At 46.4% G+C, this 16747-nt stretch overlaps 28 non-coding genes and 26 pseudogenes across 28 annotated transcripts; all 54 read left to right on the top strand.

Annotated features, from left to right (window-relative positions):
• The first annotated feature begins 67 nt into the window (after window positions 1–67).
• On the top strand, window positions 68–186 carry LOC138497035 (5S ribosomal RNA). The gene has a single exon (XR_011278462.1). It is a non-coding gene; the product is annotated as a 5S ribosomal RNA (ribosomal RNA).
• A 107-nt stretch (window positions 187–293) lies between these two features.
• On the top strand, window positions 294–412 carry LOC138493872 (5S ribosomal RNA). The gene has a single exon (XR_011276855.1). It is a non-coding gene; the product is annotated as a 5S ribosomal RNA (ribosomal RNA).
• A 471-nt stretch (window positions 413–883) lies between these two features.
• On the top strand, window positions 884–992 carry LOC138495576 (5S ribosomal RNA; annotated as a pseudogene).
• A 106-nt stretch (window positions 993–1098) lies between these two features.
• Window positions 1099–1214, top strand: LOC138494985 (5S ribosomal RNA; annotated as a pseudogene).
• Window positions 1215–1320: 106 nt separating this feature from the next.
• On the top strand, window positions 1321–1439 carry LOC138497009 (5S ribosomal RNA). The gene has a single exon (XR_011278440.1). It is a non-coding gene; the product is annotated as a 5S ribosomal RNA (ribosomal RNA).
• A 106-nt stretch (window positions 1440–1545) lies between these two features.
• On the top strand, window positions 1546–1654 carry LOC138495470 (5S ribosomal RNA; annotated as a pseudogene).
• Window positions 1655–1760: 106 nt separating this feature from the next.
• LOC138495330 (5S ribosomal RNA) lies at window positions 1761–1869 on the top strand (annotated as a pseudogene).
• Window positions 1870–2344: 475 nt separating this feature from the next.
• On the top strand, window positions 2345–2453 carry LOC138495672 (5S ribosomal RNA; annotated as a pseudogene).
• A 106-nt stretch (window positions 2454–2559) lies between these two features.
• LOC138494986 (5S ribosomal RNA) lies at window positions 2560–2675 on the top strand (annotated as a pseudogene).
• A 106-nt stretch (window positions 2676–2781) lies between these two features.
• Window positions 2782–2900, top strand: LOC138494914 (5S ribosomal RNA). The gene has a single exon (XR_011277562.1). It is a non-coding gene; the product is annotated as a 5S ribosomal RNA (ribosomal RNA).
• Window positions 2901–3006: 106 nt separating this feature from the next.
• On the top strand, window positions 3007–3115 carry LOC138494935 (5S ribosomal RNA; annotated as a pseudogene).
• A 475-nt stretch (window positions 3116–3590) lies between these two features.
• Window positions 3591–3699, top strand: LOC138495819 (5S ribosomal RNA; annotated as a pseudogene).
• Window positions 3700–3805: 106 nt separating this feature from the next.
• Window positions 3806–3921, top strand: LOC138494875 (5S ribosomal RNA; annotated as a pseudogene).
• Window positions 3922–4027: 106 nt separating this feature from the next.
• Window positions 4028–4146, top strand: LOC138496991 (5S ribosomal RNA). The gene has a single exon (XR_011278423.1). It is a non-coding gene; the product is annotated as a 5S ribosomal RNA (ribosomal RNA).
• Window positions 4147–4252: 106 nt separating this feature from the next.
• LOC138493767 (5S ribosomal RNA) lies at window positions 4253–4371 on the top strand. Its single transcript, XR_011276760.1, has one exon. It is a non-coding gene; the product is annotated as a 5S ribosomal RNA (ribosomal RNA).
• Window positions 4372–4477: 106 nt separating this feature from the next.
• On the top strand, window positions 4478–4596 carry LOC138496992 (5S ribosomal RNA). The gene has a single exon (XR_011278424.1). It is a non-coding gene; the product is annotated as a 5S ribosomal RNA (ribosomal RNA).
• A 475-nt stretch (window positions 4597–5071) lies between these two features.
• Window positions 5072–5180, top strand: LOC138495821 (5S ribosomal RNA; annotated as a pseudogene).
• A 106-nt stretch (window positions 5181–5286) lies between these two features.
• LOC138493398 (5S ribosomal RNA) lies at window positions 5287–5405 on the top strand. The gene has a single exon (XR_011276424.1). It is a non-coding gene; the product is annotated as a 5S ribosomal RNA (ribosomal RNA).
• A 106-nt stretch (window positions 5406–5511) lies between these two features.
• Window positions 5512–5630, top strand: LOC138493873 (5S ribosomal RNA). Its single transcript, XR_011276856.1, has one exon. It is a non-coding gene; the product is annotated as a 5S ribosomal RNA (ribosomal RNA).
• Window positions 5631–6105: 475 nt separating this feature from the next.
• Window positions 6106–6214, top strand: LOC138495673 (5S ribosomal RNA; annotated as a pseudogene).
• Window positions 6215–6320: 106 nt separating this feature from the next.
• Window positions 6321–6436, top strand: LOC138494987 (5S ribosomal RNA; annotated as a pseudogene).
• Window positions 6437–6542: 106 nt separating this feature from the next.
• LOC138494928 (5S ribosomal RNA) lies at window positions 6543–6661 on the top strand. Its single transcript, XR_011277564.1, has one exon. It is a non-coding gene; the product is annotated as a 5S ribosomal RNA (ribosomal RNA).
• A 106-nt stretch (window positions 6662–6767) lies between these two features.
• LOC138494234 (5S ribosomal RNA) lies at window positions 6768–6886 on the top strand. The gene has a single exon (XR_011277182.1). It is a non-coding gene; the product is annotated as a 5S ribosomal RNA (ribosomal RNA).
• Window positions 6887–6992: 106 nt separating this feature from the next.
• On the top strand, window positions 6993–7101 carry LOC138494936 (5S ribosomal RNA; annotated as a pseudogene).
• Window positions 7102–7576: 475 nt separating this feature from the next.
• On the top strand, window positions 7577–7685 carry LOC138495674 (5S ribosomal RNA; annotated as a pseudogene).
• Window positions 7686–7791: 106 nt separating this feature from the next.
• LOC138494989 (5S ribosomal RNA) lies at window positions 7792–7907 on the top strand (annotated as a pseudogene).
• Window positions 7908–8013: 106 nt separating this feature from the next.
• LOC138494940 (5S ribosomal RNA) lies at window positions 8014–8132 on the top strand. Its single transcript, XR_011277565.1, has one exon. It is a non-coding gene; the product is annotated as a 5S ribosomal RNA (ribosomal RNA).
• A 106-nt stretch (window positions 8133–8238) lies between these two features.
• LOC138494938 (5S ribosomal RNA) lies at window positions 8239–8347 on the top strand (annotated as a pseudogene).
• Window positions 8348–8822: 475 nt separating this feature from the next.
• LOC138495823 (5S ribosomal RNA) lies at window positions 8823–8931 on the top strand (annotated as a pseudogene).
• Window positions 8932–9037: 106 nt separating this feature from the next.
• Window positions 9038–9153, top strand: LOC138494876 (5S ribosomal RNA; annotated as a pseudogene).
• Window positions 9154–9259: 106 nt separating this feature from the next.
• On the top strand, window positions 9260–9378 carry LOC138496993 (5S ribosomal RNA). The gene has a single exon (XR_011278425.1). It is a non-coding gene; the product is annotated as a 5S ribosomal RNA (ribosomal RNA).
• A 106-nt stretch (window positions 9379–9484) lies between these two features.
• Window positions 9485–9603, top strand: LOC138493993 (5S ribosomal RNA). Its single transcript, XR_011276964.1, has one exon. It is a non-coding gene; the product is annotated as a 5S ribosomal RNA (ribosomal RNA).
• Window positions 9604–9709: 106 nt separating this feature from the next.
• Window positions 9710–9828, top strand: LOC138496994 (5S ribosomal RNA). Its single transcript, XR_011278426.1, has one exon. It is a non-coding gene; the product is annotated as a 5S ribosomal RNA (ribosomal RNA).
• Window positions 9829–10311: 483 nt separating this feature from the next.
• On the top strand, window positions 10312–10420 carry LOC138495824 (5S ribosomal RNA; annotated as a pseudogene).
• A 106-nt stretch (window positions 10421–10526) lies between these two features.
• On the top strand, window positions 10527–10645 carry LOC138494247 (5S ribosomal RNA). Its single transcript, XR_011277194.1, has one exon. It is a non-coding gene; the product is annotated as a 5S ribosomal RNA (ribosomal RNA).
• A 106-nt stretch (window positions 10646–10751) lies between these two features.
• On the top strand, window positions 10752–10870 carry LOC138494952 (5S ribosomal RNA). The gene has a single exon (XR_011277566.1). It is a non-coding gene; the product is annotated as a 5S ribosomal RNA (ribosomal RNA).
• Window positions 10871–10972: 102 nt separating this feature from the next.
• LOC138494724 (5S ribosomal RNA) lies at window positions 10973–11086 on the top strand (annotated as a pseudogene).
• Window positions 11087–11192: 106 nt separating this feature from the next.
• LOC138496995 (5S ribosomal RNA) lies at window positions 11193–11311 on the top strand. The gene has a single exon (XR_011278427.1). It is a non-coding gene; the product is annotated as a 5S ribosomal RNA (ribosomal RNA).
• A 483-nt stretch (window positions 11312–11794) lies between these two features.
• LOC138495612 (5S ribosomal RNA) lies at window positions 11795–11903 on the top strand (annotated as a pseudogene).
• Window positions 11904–12009: 106 nt separating this feature from the next.
• Window positions 12010–12128, top strand: LOC138494509 (5S ribosomal RNA). The gene has a single exon (XR_011277432.1). It is a non-coding gene; the product is annotated as a 5S ribosomal RNA (ribosomal RNA).
• A 106-nt stretch (window positions 12129–12234) lies between these two features.
• Window positions 12235–12343, top strand: LOC138494939 (5S ribosomal RNA; annotated as a pseudogene).
• A 483-nt stretch (window positions 12344–12826) lies between these two features.
• Window positions 12827–12935, top strand: LOC138495613 (5S ribosomal RNA; annotated as a pseudogene).
• A 106-nt stretch (window positions 12936–13041) lies between these two features.
• LOC138494248 (5S ribosomal RNA) lies at window positions 13042–13160 on the top strand. Its single transcript, XR_011277195.1, has one exon. It is a non-coding gene; the product is annotated as a 5S ribosomal RNA (ribosomal RNA).
• Window positions 13161–13266: 106 nt separating this feature from the next.
• LOC138494964 (5S ribosomal RNA) lies at window positions 13267–13385 on the top strand. The gene has a single exon (XR_011277567.1). It is a non-coding gene; the product is annotated as a 5S ribosomal RNA (ribosomal RNA).
• Window positions 13386–13487: 102 nt separating this feature from the next.
• Window positions 13488–13606, top strand: LOC138493810 (5S ribosomal RNA). Its single transcript, XR_011276799.1, has one exon. It is a non-coding gene; the product is annotated as a 5S ribosomal RNA (ribosomal RNA).
• Window positions 13607–13712: 106 nt separating this feature from the next.
• LOC138493768 (5S ribosomal RNA) lies at window positions 13713–13831 on the top strand. Its single transcript, XR_011276761.1, has one exon. It is a non-coding gene; the product is annotated as a 5S ribosomal RNA (ribosomal RNA).
• A 106-nt stretch (window positions 13832–13937) lies between these two features.
• LOC138496996 (5S ribosomal RNA) lies at window positions 13938–14056 on the top strand. The gene has a single exon (XR_011278428.1). It is a non-coding gene; the product is annotated as a 5S ribosomal RNA (ribosomal RNA).
• A 475-nt stretch (window positions 14057–14531) lies between these two features.
• LOC138495825 (5S ribosomal RNA) lies at window positions 14532–14640 on the top strand (annotated as a pseudogene).
• Window positions 14641–14746: 106 nt separating this feature from the next.
• On the top strand, window positions 14747–14865 carry LOC138497036 (5S ribosomal RNA). Its single transcript, XR_011278463.1, has one exon. It is a non-coding gene; the product is annotated as a 5S ribosomal RNA (ribosomal RNA).
• A 107-nt stretch (window positions 14866–14972) lies between these two features.
• On the top strand, window positions 14973–15091 carry LOC138493875 (5S ribosomal RNA). Its single transcript, XR_011276858.1, has one exon. It is a non-coding gene; the product is annotated as a 5S ribosomal RNA (ribosomal RNA).
• A 471-nt stretch (window positions 15092–15562) lies between these two features.
• Window positions 15563–15671, top strand: LOC138495676 (5S ribosomal RNA; annotated as a pseudogene).
• Window positions 15672–15777: 106 nt separating this feature from the next.
• On the top strand, window positions 15778–15896 carry LOC138493770 (5S ribosomal RNA). The gene has a single exon (XR_011276762.1). It is a non-coding gene; the product is annotated as a 5S ribosomal RNA (ribosomal RNA).
• A 106-nt stretch (window positions 15897–16002) lies between these two features.
• On the top strand, window positions 16003–16121 carry LOC138496997 (5S ribosomal RNA). The gene has a single exon (XR_011278429.1). It is a non-coding gene; the product is annotated as a 5S ribosomal RNA (ribosomal RNA).
• A 475-nt stretch (window positions 16122–16596) lies between these two features.
• LOC138495826 (5S ribosomal RNA) lies at window positions 16597–16705 on the top strand (annotated as a pseudogene).
• Window positions 16706–16747: the final 42 nt, after the last annotated feature.

Raw genomic sequence — 16747 nt, forward strand, 5'->3', positions numbered from 1 at the left:
TTGGCTTTCAAAACTGCATGGTCTAGCCAACTAGATGCTTAAAGGTACAAATCTCAGAAGGCCCAGAGCCTACGGCCACACCACACTGAATGTGCCTGATCTCGTCTGATCTCAGAAGCTAAGCAGTGTTGGGCCTAGTTAGTACCTGGATGGGAGACCGCCTGGGAATACCAGGTGCTGTAGGCTTTTTTTGTGCTCCATGTTCAGGCAGTGAGCCATTTCTCAATTGGCTTTCAAAACTGCATGGTCTAGCCAACTAGATGCTTAAAGGTACAAATCTCAGAAGGCCCAGAGCCTACGGCCACACCACACTGAATGCGCCTGATCTCGTCTGATCTCAGAAGCTAAGCAGTGTCGGGCCTAGTTAGTACCTGGATGGGAGACCGCCTGGGAATACCAGGTTCTGTAGGCTTTTTTGTGCTCTATGATTAGTAATTGTGCCACTTCTCAATTTCTTTTTAAATTTGCTTATGATTCCAAAATAAATGTATCCCTTTTAATAGCGGAAATGTTGGACAACAACATGAGGGCTGGCGCTATTTACATAAAATTAACATACGGGTAGTGTGTTCATGGGTAATAAATCTACCTTCACATGTAATGCAGTTCAGAGAATATTGAGTCCATAAAGAGTCTTGAAAGAAAGCCATGGTTGTGTTGGTTGTTCTCTCCAACTCCCTGCAACAGAAACAGGATGGATGGAGTAAAGTTATCCAACCAGACATAGGAGTCCTGAATGGGCCCACAAGTCTTATATATCTCGCCTGATCGAGCCTGATCGAGCGCTGATCGGGTGATGAGCGTGGTATCATGTTGCAAGTGGCTTTATGGCTTAGCTTACTAACTGTAAATGCATAAGAGTAATACTCTTAGCATTTCTCAATTTTAGGGCTACACCACAATGAATGCGCCCGATCTCGGAAGCTAAGCAGTATCGGGCCTAGTTAGTACCTGGATGGGAGACCGCCTGGGAATACCAGGTGCTGTAGGATTTTTTGTGCTCCATGTTCAGGCAGTGAGCCATTTCTCAATTGGCTTTCAAAACTGCATGGTCTAGCCAACTAGATGCTTAAAGGTACAAATCTCAGAAGGCCCAGAACCCACGGCCACACCACACTGAATGCGCCTGATCTCTGATCTCAGAAGCTAAGCAGTGTCGGGCCTAGTTAGTACCTGGATGGGAGACTGCCTGGGAATACCAGGTGCTGTAGGCTTTTTTGTGCTCCATGTTCAGGCAGTGAGCCATTTCTCAATTGGCTTTCAAAACTTCATGGTCTAGCCAACTAGATGCTTAAAGGTACAAATCTCAGAAGGCCCAGAGCCTACGGCCACACCACACTGAATGCGCCTGATCTCGTCTGATCTCAGAAGCTAAGCAGTGTCGGGCCTAGTTAGTACCTGGATGGGAGACCGCATGGGAATACCAGGTGCTGTAGGCTTTTTTGTGCTCCATGTTCAGGCAGTGAGCCATTTCTCAATTGGCTTTCAAAACTGCATGGTCTAGCCAACTAGATGCTTAAAGGTACAAATCTCAGAAGACCCAGAGCCTACGGCCAGACCACACTGAATGTGTCTGATCTCAGAAGCTAAGCAGTTTCGGGCCTAGTTAGTACCTGGATGGGAGACCGCCTGGGAATACCAGGTGCTGTAGGCTTTTTTGTGCTCCATGTTCAGGCAGTGAGCCATTTCTCAATTGGCTTTCAAAACTGCATGGTCTAGCCAACTAGATGCTTAAAGGTACAAATCTCAGAAGGCCCAGAGCCTACGGCCACACCACACTGAATGTGCCTGATCTCAGAAGCTAAGCAGTGTCGGGGCTAGTTAGTACCTGGATGGGAGACCGCCTGGGAATACCAGGTGCTGTAGGCTTTTTTGTGCTCTATGATTAGTAATTGTGCCACTTCTCAATTTCTTTTTAAATTTGCTTATGATTCCAAAATAAATGTATCCCTTTTAATAGCGGAAATGTTGGACAACAACATGAGGGCTGGCGCTACCTATTTACATAAAATTAACATACGGGTAGTGTGTTCATGGGTAATAAATCTACCTTCACATGTAATGCAGTTCAGAGAATATTGAGTCCATAAAGAGTCTTGAAAGAAAGCCATGGTTGTGTTGGTTGTTCTCTCCAACTCCCTGCAACAGAAACAGGATGGATGGAGTAAAGTTATCCAACCAGACATAGGAGTCCTGAATGGGCCCACAAGTCTTATATATCTCGCCTGATCGAGCCTGATCGAGCGCTGATCGGGTGATGAGCGTGGTATCATGTTGCAAGTGGCTTTATGGCTTAGCTTACTAACTGTAAATGCATAAGAGTAATACTCTTAGCATTTCTCAATTTTAGGGCTACACCACAATGAATGCGCCCGATCTCGGAAGCTAAGCAGTATCGGGCCTAGTTAGTACCTGGATGGGAGACCGCCTGGGAATACCAGGTGCTGTAGGCTTTTTTGTGCTCCATGTTCAGGCAGTGAGCCATTTCTCAATTGGCTTTCAAAACTGCATGGTCTAGCCAACTAGATGCTTAAAGGTACAAATCTCAGAAGGCCCAGAACCCACGGCCACACCACACTGAATGCGCCTGATCTCTGATCTCAGAAGCTAAGCAGTGTCGGGCCTAGTTAGTACCTGGATGGGAGACTGCCTGGGAATACCAGGTGCTGTAGGCTTTTTTGTGCTCCATGTTCAGGCAGTGAGCCATTTCTCAATTGGCTTTCAAAACTGCATGGTCTAGCCAACTAGATGCTTAAAGGTACAAATCTCAGAAGGCCCAGAGCCTACGGCCACACCACACTGAATGCGCCTGATCTCGTCTGATCTCAGAAGCTAAGCAGTGTCGGGCCTAGTTAGTACCTGGATGGGAGACCGCCTGGGAATACCAGGTGCTGTAGGCTTTTTTGTGCTCCATGTTCAGGCAGTGAGCCATTTCTCAATTGGCTTTCAAAACTGCATGGTCTAGCCAACTAGATGCTTAAAGGTACAAATCTCAGAAGGCCCAGAGCCTACGGCCACACCACACTGAATGTGCCTGATCTCAGAAGCTAAGCAGTGTCGGGCCTAGTTAGTACCTGGATGGGAGACCGCCTGGGAATACCAGGTGCTGTAGGCTTTTTTGTGCTCTATGATTAGTAATTGTGCCACTTCTCAATTTCTTTTTAAATTTGCTTATGATTCCAAAATAAATGTATCCCTTTTAATAGCGGAAATGTTGGACAACAACATGAGGGCTGGCGCTACCTATTTACATAAAATTAACATACGGGTAGTGTGTTCATGGGTAATAAATCTACCTTCACATGTAATGCAGTTCAGAGAATATTGAGTCCATAAAGAGTCTTGAAAGAAAGCCATGGTTGTGTTGGTTGTTCTCTCCAACTCCCTGCAACAGAAACAGGATGGATGGAGTAAAGTTATCCAACCAGACATAGGAGTCCTGAATGGGCCCACAAGTCTTATATATCTCGCCTGATCGAGCCTGATCGAGCGCTGATCGGGTGATGAGCATGGTATCATGTTGCAGGTGGCTTTATGGCTTAGCTTACTAACTGTAAATGCATAAGAGTAATACTCTTAGCATTTCTCAATTTTAGGGCTACACCACAATGAATGCGCCCGATCTCGGAAGCTAAGCAGTTTCGGGCCTAGTTAGTACCTGGATGGGAGACCGCCTGGGAATACCAGGTGCTGTAGGCTTTTTTGTGCTCCATGTTCAGGCAGTGAGCCATTTCTCAATTGGCTTTCAAAACTGCATGGTCTAGCCAACTAGATGCTTAAATGTACAAATCTCAGAAGGCCCAGAGCCCACGGCCACACCACACTGAATGCGCCTGATCTCTGATCTCAGAAGCTAAGCAGTGTCAGGCCTAGTTAGTACCTGGATGGGAGACCGCCTGGGAATACCAGGTGCTGTAGGCTTTTTTGTGCTCCATGTTCAGGCAGTGAGCCATTTCTCAATTGGCTTTCAAAACTGCATGGTCTAGCCAACTAGATGCTTAAAGGTACAAATCTCAGAAGGCCCAGAGCCTACGGCCAGACCACACTGAATGCGCCTGATCTCGTCTGATCTCAGAAGCTAAGCAGTGTCGGGCCTAGTTAGTACCTGGATGGGAGACCGCCTGGGAATACCAGGTGCTGTAGGCTTTTTTGTGCTCCATGTTCAGGCAGTGAGCCATTTCTCAATTGGCTTTCAAAACTGCATGGTCTAGCCAACTAGATGCTTAAAGGTACAAATCTCAGAAGGCCCAGAGCCTATGGCCAGACCACACTGAATGCGCCTGATCTCGTCTGATCTCAGAAGCTAAGCAGTGTTGGGCCTAGTTAGTACCTGGATGGGAGACTGCCTGGGAATACCAGGTGCTGTAGGCTTTTTTGTGCTCCATGTTCAGGCAGTGAGCCATTTCTCAATTGGCTTTCAAAACTGCATGGTCTAGCCAACTAGATGCTTAAAGGTACAAATCTCAAAAGGCCCAGAGCCTACGGCCAGACCACACTGAATGCGCCTGATCTCGTCTGATCTCAGAAGCTAAGCAGTGTCGGGCCTAGTTAGTACCTGGATGGGAGACCGCCTGGGAATACCAGGTGCTGTAGGCTTTTTTGTGCTCTATGATTAGTAATTGTGCCACTTCTCAATTTCTTTTTAAATTTGCTTATGATTCCAAAATAAATGTATCCCTTTTAATAGCGGAAATGTTGGACAACAACATGAGGGCTGGCGCTACCTATTTACATAAAATTAACATACGGGTAGTGTGTTCATGGGTAATAAATCTACCTTCACATGTAATGCAGTTCAGAGAATATTGAGTCCATAAAGAGTCTTGAAAGAAAGCCATGGTTGTGTTGGTTGTTCTCTCCAACTCGCTGCAACAGAAACAGGATGGATGGAGTAAAGTTATCCAACCAGACATAGGAGTCCTGAATGGGCCCACAAGTCTTATATATCTCGCCTGATCGAGCCTGATCCAGCGCTGATCGGGTGATGAGCGTGGTATCATGTTGCAAGTGGCTTTATGGCTTAGCTTACTAACTGTAAATGCAAAAGAGTAATACTCTTAGCATTTCTCAATTTTAGGGCTACACCACAATGAATGCGCCCGATCTCGGAAGCTAAGCAGTTTCGGGCCTAGTTAGTACCTGGATGGGAGACCGCCTGGGAATACCAGGTGCTGTAGGCTTTTTTGTGCTCCATGTTCAGGCAGTGAGCCATTTCTCAATTGGCTTTCAAAACTGCATGGTCTAGCCAACTAGATGCTTAAAGGTACAAATCTCAGAAGGCCCAGAGCCTACGGCCACACCACACTGAATGCGCCTGATCTCGTCTGATCTCAGAAGCTAAGCAGTGTTGGGCCTAGTTAGTACCTGGATGGGAGACCGCCTGGGAATACCAGGTGCTGTAGGCTTTTTTGTGCTCCATGTTCAGGCAGTGAGCCATTTCTCAATTGGCTTTCAAAACTGCATGGTCTAGCCAACTAGATGCTTAAAGGTACAAATCTCAGAAGGCCCAGAGCCTACGGCCACACCACACTGAATGCGCCTGATCTCGTCTGATCTCAGAAGCTAAGCAGTGTCGGGCCTAGTTAGTACCTGGATGGGAGACCGCCTGGGAATACCAGGTTCTGTAGGCTTTTTTGTGCTCTATGATTAGTAATTGTGCCACTTCTCAATTTCTTTTTAAATTTGCTTATGATTCCAAAATAAATGTATCCCTTTTAATAGCGGAAATGTTGGACAACAACATGAGGGCTGGTGCTACCTATTTACATAAAATTAACATACGGGTAGTGTGTTCATGGGTAATAAATCTACCTTCACATGTAATGCAGTTCAGAGAATATTGAGTCCATAAAGAGTCTTGAAAGAAAGCCATGGTTGTGTTGGTTGTTCTCTCCAACTCCCTGCAACAGAAACAGGATGGATGGAGTAAAGTTATCCAACCAGACATAGGAGTCCTGAATGGGCCCACAAGTCTTATATATCTCGCCTGATCGAGCCTGATCGAGCGCTGATCGGGTGATGAGCGTGGTATCATGTTGCAAGTGGCTTTATGGCTTAGCTTACTAACTGTAAATGCATAAGAGTAATACTCTTAGCATTTCTCAATTTTAGGGCTACACCACAATGAATGCGCCCGATCTCGGAAGCTAAGCAGTATCGGGCCTAGTTAGTACCTGGATGGGAGACCGCCTGGGAATACCAGGTGCTGTAGGCTTTTTTGTGCTCCATGTTCAGGCAGTGAGCCATTTCTCAATTGGCTTTCAAAACTGCATGGTCTAGCCAACTAGATGCTTAAAGGTATAAATCTCAGAAGGCCCAGAACCCACGGCCACACCACACTGAATGCGCCTGATCTCTGATCTCAGAAGCTAAGCAGTGTCGGGCCTAGTTAGTACCTGGATGGGAGACTGCCTGGGAATACCAGGTGCTGTAGGCTTTTTTGTGCTCCATGTTCAGGCAGTGAGCCATTTCTCAATTGGCTTTCAAAACTGCATGGTCTAGCCAACTAGATGCTTAAAGGTACAAATCTCAGAAGGCCCAGAGCCTACGGCCACACCACACTGAATGCGCCTGATCTCGTCTGATCTCAGAAGCTAAGCAGTGTCGGGCCTAGTTAGTACCTGGATGGGAGACCGCCTGGGAATACCAGGTGCTGTAGGCTTTTTTGTGCTCCATGTTCAGGCAGTGAGCCATTTCTCAATTGGCTTTCAAAACTGCATGGTCTAGCCAACTAGATGCTTAAAGGTACAAATCTCAGAAGACCCAGAGCCTACGGCCAGACCACACTGAATGTGCCTGATCTCGTCTGATCTCAGAAGCTAAGCAGTTTCGGGCCTAGTTAGTACCTGGATGGGAGACCGCCTGGGAATACCAGGTGCTGTAGGCTTTTTTGTGCTCCATGTTCAGGCAGTGAGCCATTTCTCAATTGGCTTTCAAAACTGCATGGTCTAGCCAACTAGATGCTTAAAGGTACAAATCTCAGAAGGCCCAGAGCCTACGGCCACACCACACTGAATGTGCCTGATCTCAGAAGCTAAGCAGTGTCGGGCCTAGTTAGTACCTGGATGGGAGACCGCCTGGGAATACCAGGTGCTGTAGGCTTTTTTGTGCTCTATGATTAGTAATTGTGCCACTTCTCAATTTCTTTTTAAATTTGCTTATGATTCCAAAATAAATGTATCCCTTTTAATAGCGGAAATGTTGGACAACAACATGAGGGCTGGCGCTACCTATTTACATAAAATTAACATACGGGTAGTGTGTTCATGGGTAATAAATCTACCTTCACATGTAATGCAGTTCAGAGAATATTGAGTCCATAAAGAGTCTTGAAAGAAAGCCATGGTTGTGTTGGTTGTTCTCTCCAACTCCCTGCAACAGAAACAGGATGGATGGAGTAAAGTTATCCAACCAGACATAGGAGTCCTGAATGGGCCCACAAGTCTTATATATCTCGCCTGATCGAGCCTGATCGAGCGCTGATCGGGTGATGAGCGTGGTATCATGTTGCAAGTGGCTTTATGGCTTAGCTTACTAACTGTAAATGCATAAGAGTAATACTCTTAGCATTTCTCAATTTTAGGGCTACACCACAATGAATGCGCCCGATCTCGGAAGCTAAGCAGTATCGGGCCTAGTTAGTACCTGGATGGGAGACCGCCTGGGAATACCAGGTGCTGTAGGCTTTTTTGTGCTCCATGTTCAGGCAGTGAGCCATTTCTCAATTGGCTTTCAAAACTGCATGGTCTAGCCAACTAGATGCTTAAAGGTACAAATCTCAGAAGGCCCAGAACCCACGGCCACACCACACTGAATGCGCCTGATCTCTGATCTCAGAAGCTAAGCAGTGTCGGGCCTAGTTAGTACCTGGATGGGAGACTGCCTGGGAATACCAGGTGCTGTAGGCTTTTTTGTGCTCCATGTTCAGGCAGTGAGCCATTTCTCAATTGGCTTTCAAAACTGCATGGTCTAGCCAACTAGATGCTTAAAGGTACAAATCTCAGAAGGCCCAGAGCCTACGGCCACACCACACTGAATGCGCCTGATCTCGTCTGATCTCAGAAGCTAAGCAGTGTCGGGCCTAGTTAGTACCTGGATGGGAGACCGCCTGGGAATACCAGGTGCTGTAGGCTTTTTTGTGCTCCATGTTCAGGCAGTGAGCCATTTCTCAATTGGCTTTCAAAACTGCATGGTCTAGCCAACTAGATGCTTAAAGGTACAAATCTCAGAAGGCCCAGAGCCTACGGCCACACCACACTGAATGTGCCTGATCTCAGAAGCTAAGCAGTGTCGGGCCTAGTTAGTACCTGGATGGGAGACCGCCTGGGAATACCAGGTGCTGTAGGCTTTTTTGTGCTCTATGATTAGTAATTGTGCCACTTCTCAATTTCTTTTTAAATTTGCTTATGATTCCAAAATAAATGTATCCCTTTTAATAGCGGAAATGTTGGACAACAACATGAGGGCTGGCGCTACCTATTTACATAAAATTAACATACGGGTAGTGTGTTCATGGGTAATAAATCTACCTTCACATGTAATGCAGTTCAGAGAATATTGAGTCCATAAAGAGTCTTGAAAGAAAGCCATGGTTGTGTTGGTTGTTCTCTCCAACTCCCTGCAACAGAAACAGGATGGATGGAGTAAAGTTATCCAACCAGACATAGGAGTCCTGAATGGGCCCACAAGTCTTATATATCTCGCCTGATCGAGCCTGATCGAGCGCTGATCGGGTGATGAGCATGGTATCATGTTGCAGGTGGCTTTATGGCTTAGCTTACTAACTGTAAATGCATAAGAGTAATACTCTTGGCATTTCTCAATTTTAGGGCTACACCACAATGAATGCGCCCGATCTCGGAAGCTAAGCAGTTTCGGGCCTAGTTAGTACCTGGATGGGAGACCGCCTGGGAATACCAGGTGCTGTAGGCTTTTTTGTGCTCCATGTTCAGGCAGTGAGCCATTTCTCAATTGGCTTTCAAAACTGCATGGTCTAGCCAACTAGATGCTTAAATGTACAAATCTCAGAAGGCCCAGAGCCCACGGCCACACCACACTGAATGCGCCTGATCTCTGATCTCAGAAGCTAAGCAGTGTCAGGCCTAGTTAGTACCTGGATGGGAGACCGCCTGGGAATACCAGGTGCTGTAGGCTTTTTTGTGCTCCATGTTCAGGCAGTGAGCCATTTCTCAATTGGCTTTCAAAACTGCATGGTCTAGCCAACTAGATGCTTAAAGGTACAAATCTCAGAAGGCCCAGAGCCTACGGCCAGACCACACTGAATGCGCCTGATCTCGTCTGATCTCAGAAGCTAAGCAGTGTCGGGCCTAGTTAGTACCTGGATGGGAGACCGCCTGGGAATACCAGGTGCTGTAGGCTTTTTTGTGCTCCATGTTCAGGCAGTGAGCCATTTCTCAATTGGCTTTCAAAACTGCATGGTCTAGCCAACTAGATGCTTAAAGGTACAAATCTCAGAAGGCCCAGAGCCTATGGCCAGACCACACTGAATGCGCCTGATCTCGTCTGATCTCAGAAGCTAAGCAGTGTCGGGCCTAGTTAGTACCTGGATGGGAGACTGCCTGGGAATACCAGGTGCTGTAGGCTTTTTTGTGCTCCATGTTCAGGCAGTGAGCCATTTCTCAATTGGCTTTCAAAACTGCATGGTCTAGCCAACTAGATGCTTAAAGGTACAAATCTCAGAAGGCCCAGAGCCTACGGCCAGACCACACTGAATGCGCCTGATCTCGTCTGATCTCAGAAGCTAAGCAGTGTCGGGCCTAGTTAGTACCTGGATGGGAGACCGCCTGGGAATACCAGGTGCTGTAGGCTTTTTTGTGCTCTATGATTAGTAATTGTGCCACTTCTCAATTTCTTTTTAAATTTGCTTATGATTCCAAAATAAATGTATCCCTTTTAATAGCGGAAATGTTGGACAACAACATGAGGGCTGGCGCTACCTATTTACATAAAATTAACATACGGGTAGTGTGTTCATGGGTAATAAATCTACCTTCACATGTAATGCAGTAATGCAGTTCAGAGAATATTGAGTCCATAAAGAGTCTTGAAAGAAAGCCATGGTTGTGTTGGTTGTTCTCTCCAACTCCCTGCAACAGAAACAGGATGGATGGAGTAAAGTTATCCAACCAGACATAGGAGTCCTGAATGGGCCCACAAGTCTTATATATCTCGCCTGATCGAGCCTGATCGAGCGCTGATCGGGTGATGAGCGTGGTATCATGTTGCAAGTGGCTTTATGGCTTAGCTTACTAACTGTAAATGCAAAAGAGTAATACTCTTAGCATTTCTCAATTTTAGGGCTACACCACAATGAATGCGCCCGATCTCGGAAGCTAAGCAGTTTCGGGCCTAGTTAGTACCTGGATGGGAGACCGCCTGGGAATACCAGGTGCTGTAGGCTTTTTTGTGCTCCATGTTCAGGCAGTGAGCCATTTCTCAATTGGCTTTCAAAACTGCATGGTCTAGCCAACTAGATGCTTAAAGGTACAAATCTCAGAAGGCCCAGAGCCTACGGCCACACCACACTGAATGCGCCTGATCTCGTCTGATCTCAGAAGCTAATCAGTGTCAGGCCTAGTTAGTACCTGGATGGGAGACCGCCTGGGAATACCAGGTGCTGTAGGCTTTTTTGTGCTCCATGTTCAGGCAGTGAGCCATTTCTCAATTGGCTTTCAAAACTGCATGTTCTAGCCAACTAGATGCTTAAAGGTACAAATCTCAGAAGGCCCAGAGCCTACGGCCACACCACACTGAATGCGCCTGATCTCGTCTGATCTCAGAAGCTAAGCAGTGTCGGGCCTAGTTAGTACCTGGATGGGAGACCGCCTGGGAATACCAGGTGCTGTAGGCTTTTTTGTGCTCCATGTTCAGGCAGTGAGCCATTTCTCAATTGGCTTTCAAAACTGCATGGTCTAGCCAACTAGATGCTTAAAGGAATCTCAGAAGGCCCAGAGCCTACGGCCACACCACACTGAATGCGCCTGATCTGATCTCAGAAGCTAAGCAGTGTCGGGCCTAGTTAGTACCTGGATGGGAGACTGCCTGGGAATACCAGGTGCTGTAGGCTTTTTTGTGCTCCATGTTCAGGCAGTGAGCCATTTCTCAATTGGCTTTCAAAACTGCATGGTCTAGCCAACTAGATGCTTAAAGGTACAAATCTCAGAAGGCCCAGAGCCTACGGCCAGACCACACTGAATGCGCCTGATCTCGTCTGATCTCAGAAGCTAAGCAGTGTCGGGCCTAGTTAGTACCTGGATGGGAGACCGCCTGGGAATACCAGGTGCTGTAGGCTTTTTTGTGCTCTATGATTAGTAATTGTGCCACTTCTCAATTTCTTTTTAAATTTGCTTATGATTCCAAAATAAATGTATCCCTTTTAATAGCGGAAATGTTGGACAACAACATGAGGGCTGGCGCTACCTATTTACATAAAATTAACATACGGGTAGTGTGTTCATGGGTAATAAATCTACCTTCACATGTAATGCAGTAATGCAGTTCAGAGAATATTGAGTCCATAAAGAGTCTTGAAAGAAAGCCATGGTTGTGTTGGTTGTTCTCTCCAACTCCCTGCAACAGAAACAGGATGGATGGAGTAAAGTTATCCAACCAGACATAGGAGTCCTGAATGGGCCCACAAGTCTTATATATCTCGCCTGATCGAGCCTGATCGAGCGCTGATCGGGTGATGAGCGTGGTATCATGTTGCAAGTGGCTTTATGGCTTAGCTTACTAACTGTAAATGCAAAAGAGTAATACTCTTAGCATTTCTCAATTTTAGGGCTACACCACAATGAATGCGCCCGATCTCGGAAGCTAAGCAGTTTTGGGCCTAGTTAGTACCTGGATGGGAGACCGCCTGGGAATACCAGGTGCTGTAGGCTTTTTTGTGCTCCATGTTCAGGCAGTGAGCCATTTCTCAATTGGCTTTCAAAACTGCATGGTCTAGCCAACTAGATGCTTAAAGGTACAAATCTCAGAAGGCCCAGAGCCTACGGCCAGACCACACTGAATGTGCCTGATCTCGTCTGATCTCAGAAGCTAAGCAGTTTCGGGCCTAGTTAGTACCTGGATGGGAGACTGCCTGGGAATACCAGGTGCTGTAGGCTTTTTTGTGCTCCATGTTCAGGCAGTGAGCCATTTCTCAATTGGCTTTCAAAACTGCATGGTCTAGCCAACTAGATGCTTAAAGGTACAAATCTCAGAAGGCCCAGAGCCTACGGCCACACCACACTGAATGTGCCTGATCTCAGAAGCTAAGCAGTGTCGGGCCTAGTTAGTACCTGGATGGGAGACCGCCTGGGAATACCAGGTGCTGTAGGCTTTTTTGTGCTCTATGATTAGTAATTGTGCCACTTCTCAATTTCTTTTTAAATTTGCTTATGATTCCAAAATAAATGTATCCCTTTTAATAGCGGAAATGTTGGACAACAACATGAGGGCTGGCGCTACCTATTTACATAAAATTAACATACGGGTAGTGTGTTCATGGGTAATAAATCTACCTTCACATGTAATGCAGTAATGCAGTTCAGAGAATATTGAGTCCATAAAGAGTCTTGAAAGAAAGCCATGGTTGTGTTGGTTGTTCTCTCCAACTCCCTGCAACAGAAACAGGATGGATGGAGTAAAGTTATCCAACCAGACATAGGAGTCCTGAATGGGCCCACAAGTCTTATATATCTCGCCTGATCGAGCCTGATCGAGCGCTGATCGGGTGATGAGCGTGGTATCATGTTGCAAGTGGCTTTATGGCTTAGCTTACTAACTGTAAATGCAAAAGAGTAATACTCTTAGCATTTCTCAATTTTAGGGCTACACCACAATGAATGCGCCCGATCTCGGAAGCTAAGCAGTTTTGGGCCTAGTTAGTACCTGGATGGGAGACCGCCTGGGAATACCAGGTGCTGTAGGCTTTTTTGTGCTCCATGTTCAGGCAGTGAGCCATTTCTCAATTGGCTTTCAAAACTGCATGGTCTAGCCAACTAGATGCTTAAAGGTACAAATCTCAGAAGGCCCAGAGCCTACGGCCACACCACACTGAATGCGCCTGATCTCGTCTGATCTCAGAAGCTAATCAGTGTCAGGCCTAGTTAGTACCTGGATGGGAGACCGCCTGGGAATACCAGGTGCTGTAGGCTTTTTTGTGCTCCATGTTCAGGCAGTGAGCCATTTCTCAATTGGCTTTCAAAACTGCATGGTCTAGCCAACTAGATGCTTAAAGGTACAAATCTCAGAAGGCCCAGAGCCTACGGCCACACCACACTGAATGCGCCTGATCTCGTCTGATCTCAGAAGCTAAGCAGTGTCGGGCCTAGTTAGTACCTGGATGGGAGACCGCCTGGGAATACCAGGTGCTGTAGGCTTTTTTGTGCTCCATGTTCAGGCAGTGAGCCATTTCTCAATTGGCTTTCAAAACTGCATGGTCTAGCCAACTAGATGCTTAAAGGAATCTCAGAAGGCCCAGAGCCTACGGCCACACCACACTGAATGCGCCTGATCTCGTCTGATCTCAGAAGCTAAGCAGTGTCGGGCCTAGTTAGTACCTGGATGGGAGACCGCCTGGGAATACCAGGTGCTGAAGGCTTTTCTGTGCTCTATGTTCAGGCAGTGAGCCATTTCTCAATTGGCTTTCAAAACTGCATGGTCTAGCCAACTAGATGCTTAAAGGTACAAATCTCAGAAGGCCCAGAGCCTATGGCCAGACCACACTGAATGCGCCTGATCTCGTCTGATCTCAGAAGCTAAGCAGTGTTGGGCCTAGTTAGTACCTGGATGGGAGACTGCCTGGGAATACCAGGTGCTGTAGGCTTTTTTGTGCTCCATGTTCAGGCAGTGAGCCATTTCTCAATTGGCTTTCAAAACTGCATGGTCTAGCCAACTAGATGCTTAAAGGTACAAATCTCAAAAGGCCCAGAGCCTACGGCCAGACCACACTGAATGCGCCTGATCTCGTCTGATCTCAGAAGCTAAGCAGTGTCGGGCCTAGTTAGTACCTGGATGGGAGACCGCCTGGGAATACCAGGTGCTGTAGGCTTTTTTGTGCTCTATGATTAGTAATTGTGCCACTTCTCAATTTCTTTTTAAATTTGCTTATGATTCCAAAATAAATGTATCCCTTTTAATAGCGGAAATGTTGGACAACAACATGAGGGCTGGCGCTACCTATTTACATAAAATTAACATACGGGTAGTGTGTTCATGGGTAATAAATCTACCTTCACATGTAATGCAGTTCAGAGAATATTGAGTCCATAAAGAGTCTTGAAAGAAAGCCATGGTTGTGTTGGTTGTTCTCTCCAACTCGCTGCAACAGAAACAGGATGGATGGAGTAAAGTTATCCAACCAGACATAGGAGTCCTGAATGGGCCCACAAGTCTTATATATCTCGCCTGATCGAGCCTGATCCAGCGCTGATCGGGTGATGAGCGTGGTATCATGTTGCAAGTGGCTTTATGGCTTAGCTTACTAACTGTAAATGCAAAAGAGTAATACTCTTAGCATTTCTCAATTTTAGGGCTACACCACAATGAATGCGCCCGATCTCGGAAGCTAAGCAGTTTCGGGCCTAGTTAGTACCTGGATGGGAGACCGCCTGGGAATACCAGGTGCTGTAGGCTTTTTTGTGCTCCATGTTCAGGCAGTGAGCCATTTCTCAATTGGCTTTCAAAACTGCATGGTCTAGCCAACTAGATGCTTAAAGGTACAAATCTCAGAAGGCCCAGAGCCTACGGCCACACCACACTGAATGTGCCTGATCTCGTCTGATCTCAGAAGCTAAGCAGTGTTGGGCCTAGTTAGTACCTGGATGGGAGACCGCCTGGGAATACCAGGTGCTGTAGGCTTTTTTTGTGCTCCATGTTCAGGCAGTGAGCCATTTCTCAATTGGCTTTCAAAACTGCATGGTCTAGCCAACTAGATGCTTAAAGGTACAAATCTCAGAAGGCCCAGAGCCTACGGCCACACCACACTGAATGCGCCTGATCTCGTCTGATCTCAGAAGCTAAGCAGTGTCGGGCCTAGTTAGTACCTGGATGGGAGACCGCCTGGGAATACCAGGTTCTGTAGGCTTTTTTGTGCTCTATGATTAGTAATTGTGCCACTTCTCAATTTCTTTTTAAATTTGCTTATGATTCCAAAATAAATGTATCCCTTTTAATAGCGGAAATGTTGGACAACAACATGAGGGCTGGCGCTATTTACATAAAATTAACATACGGGTAGTGTGTTCATGGGTAATAAATCTACCTTCACATGTAATGCAGTTCAGAGAATATTGAGTCCATAAAGAGTCTTGAAAGAAAGCCATGGTTGTGTTGGTTGTTCTCTCCAACTCCCTGCAACAGAAACAGGATGGATGGAGTAAAGTTATCCAACCAGACATAGGAGTCCTGAATGGGCCCACAAGTCTTATATATCTCGCCTGATCGAGCCTGATCGAGCGCTGATCGGGTGATGAGCGTGGTATCATGTTGCAAGTGGCTTTATGGCTTAGCTTACTAACTGTAAATGCATAAGAGTAATACTCTTAGCATTTCTCAATTTTAGGGCTACACCACAATGAATGCGCCCGATCTCGGAAGCTAAGCAGTATCGGGCCTAGTTAGTACCTGGATGGGAGACCGCCTGGGAATACCAGGTGCTGTAGGCTTTTCTGTGCTCTATGTTCAGGCAGTGAGCCATTTCTCAATTGGCTTTCAAAACTGCATGGTCTAGCCAACTAGATGCTTAAAGGTACAAATCTCAGAAGGCCCAGAGCCTATGGCCAGACCACACTGAATGCGCCTGATCTCGTCTGATCTCAGAAGCTAAGCAGTGTTGGGCCTAGTTAGTACCTGGATGGGAGACTGCCTGGGAATACCAGGTGCTGTAGGCTTTTTTGTGCTCCATGTTCAGGCAGTGAGCCATTTCTCAATTGGCTTTCAAAACTGCATGGTCTAGCCAACTAGATGCTTAAAGGTACAAATCTCAAAAGGCCCAGAGCCTACGGCCAGACCACACTGAATGCGCCTGATCTCGTCTGATCTCAGAAGCTAAGCAGTGTCGGGCCTAGTTAGTACCTGGATGGGAGACCGCCTGGGAATACCAGGTGCTGTAGGCTTTTTTGTGCTCTATGATTAGTAATTGTGCCACTTCTCAATTTCTTTTTAAATTTGCTTATGATTCCAAAATAAATGTATCCCTTTTAATAGCGGAAATGTTGGACAACAACATGAGGGCTGGCGCTACCTATTTACATAAAATTAACATACGGGTAGTGTGTTCATGGGTAATAAATCTACCTTCACATGTAATGCAGTTCAGAGAATATTGAGTCCATAAAGAGTCTTGAAAGAAAGCCATGGTTGTGTTGGTTGTTCTCTCCAACTCGCTGCAACAGAAACAGGATGGATGGAGTAAAGTTATCCAACCAGACATAGGAGTCCTGAATGGGCCCACAAGTCTTATATATCTCGCCTGATCGAGCCTGATCCAGCGCTGATCGGGTGATGAGCGTGGTATCATGTTGCAAGTGGCTTTATGGCTTAGCTTACTAACTGTAAATGCAAAAGAGTAATACTCTTAGCATTTCTCAATTTTAGGGCTACACCACAATGAATGCGCCCGATCTCGGAAGCTAAGCAGTTTCGGGCCTAGTTAGTACCTGGATGGGAGACCGCCTGGGAATACCAGGTGCTGTAGGCTTTTTTGTGCTCCATGTTCAGGCAGTGAGCCATTTCTCAATTG

Source organism: Ambystoma mexicanum, chromosome 10 (genome assembly GCF_040938575.1).
Source record: "Ambystoma mexicanum isolate Mex_15411 chromosome 10, UKY_AmexF1_1, whole genome shotgun sequence".
In the NCBI taxonomy this organism is placed as follows: domain Eukaryota; kingdom Metazoa; phylum Chordata; class Amphibia; order Caudata; family Ambystomatidae; genus Ambystoma; species Ambystoma mexicanum.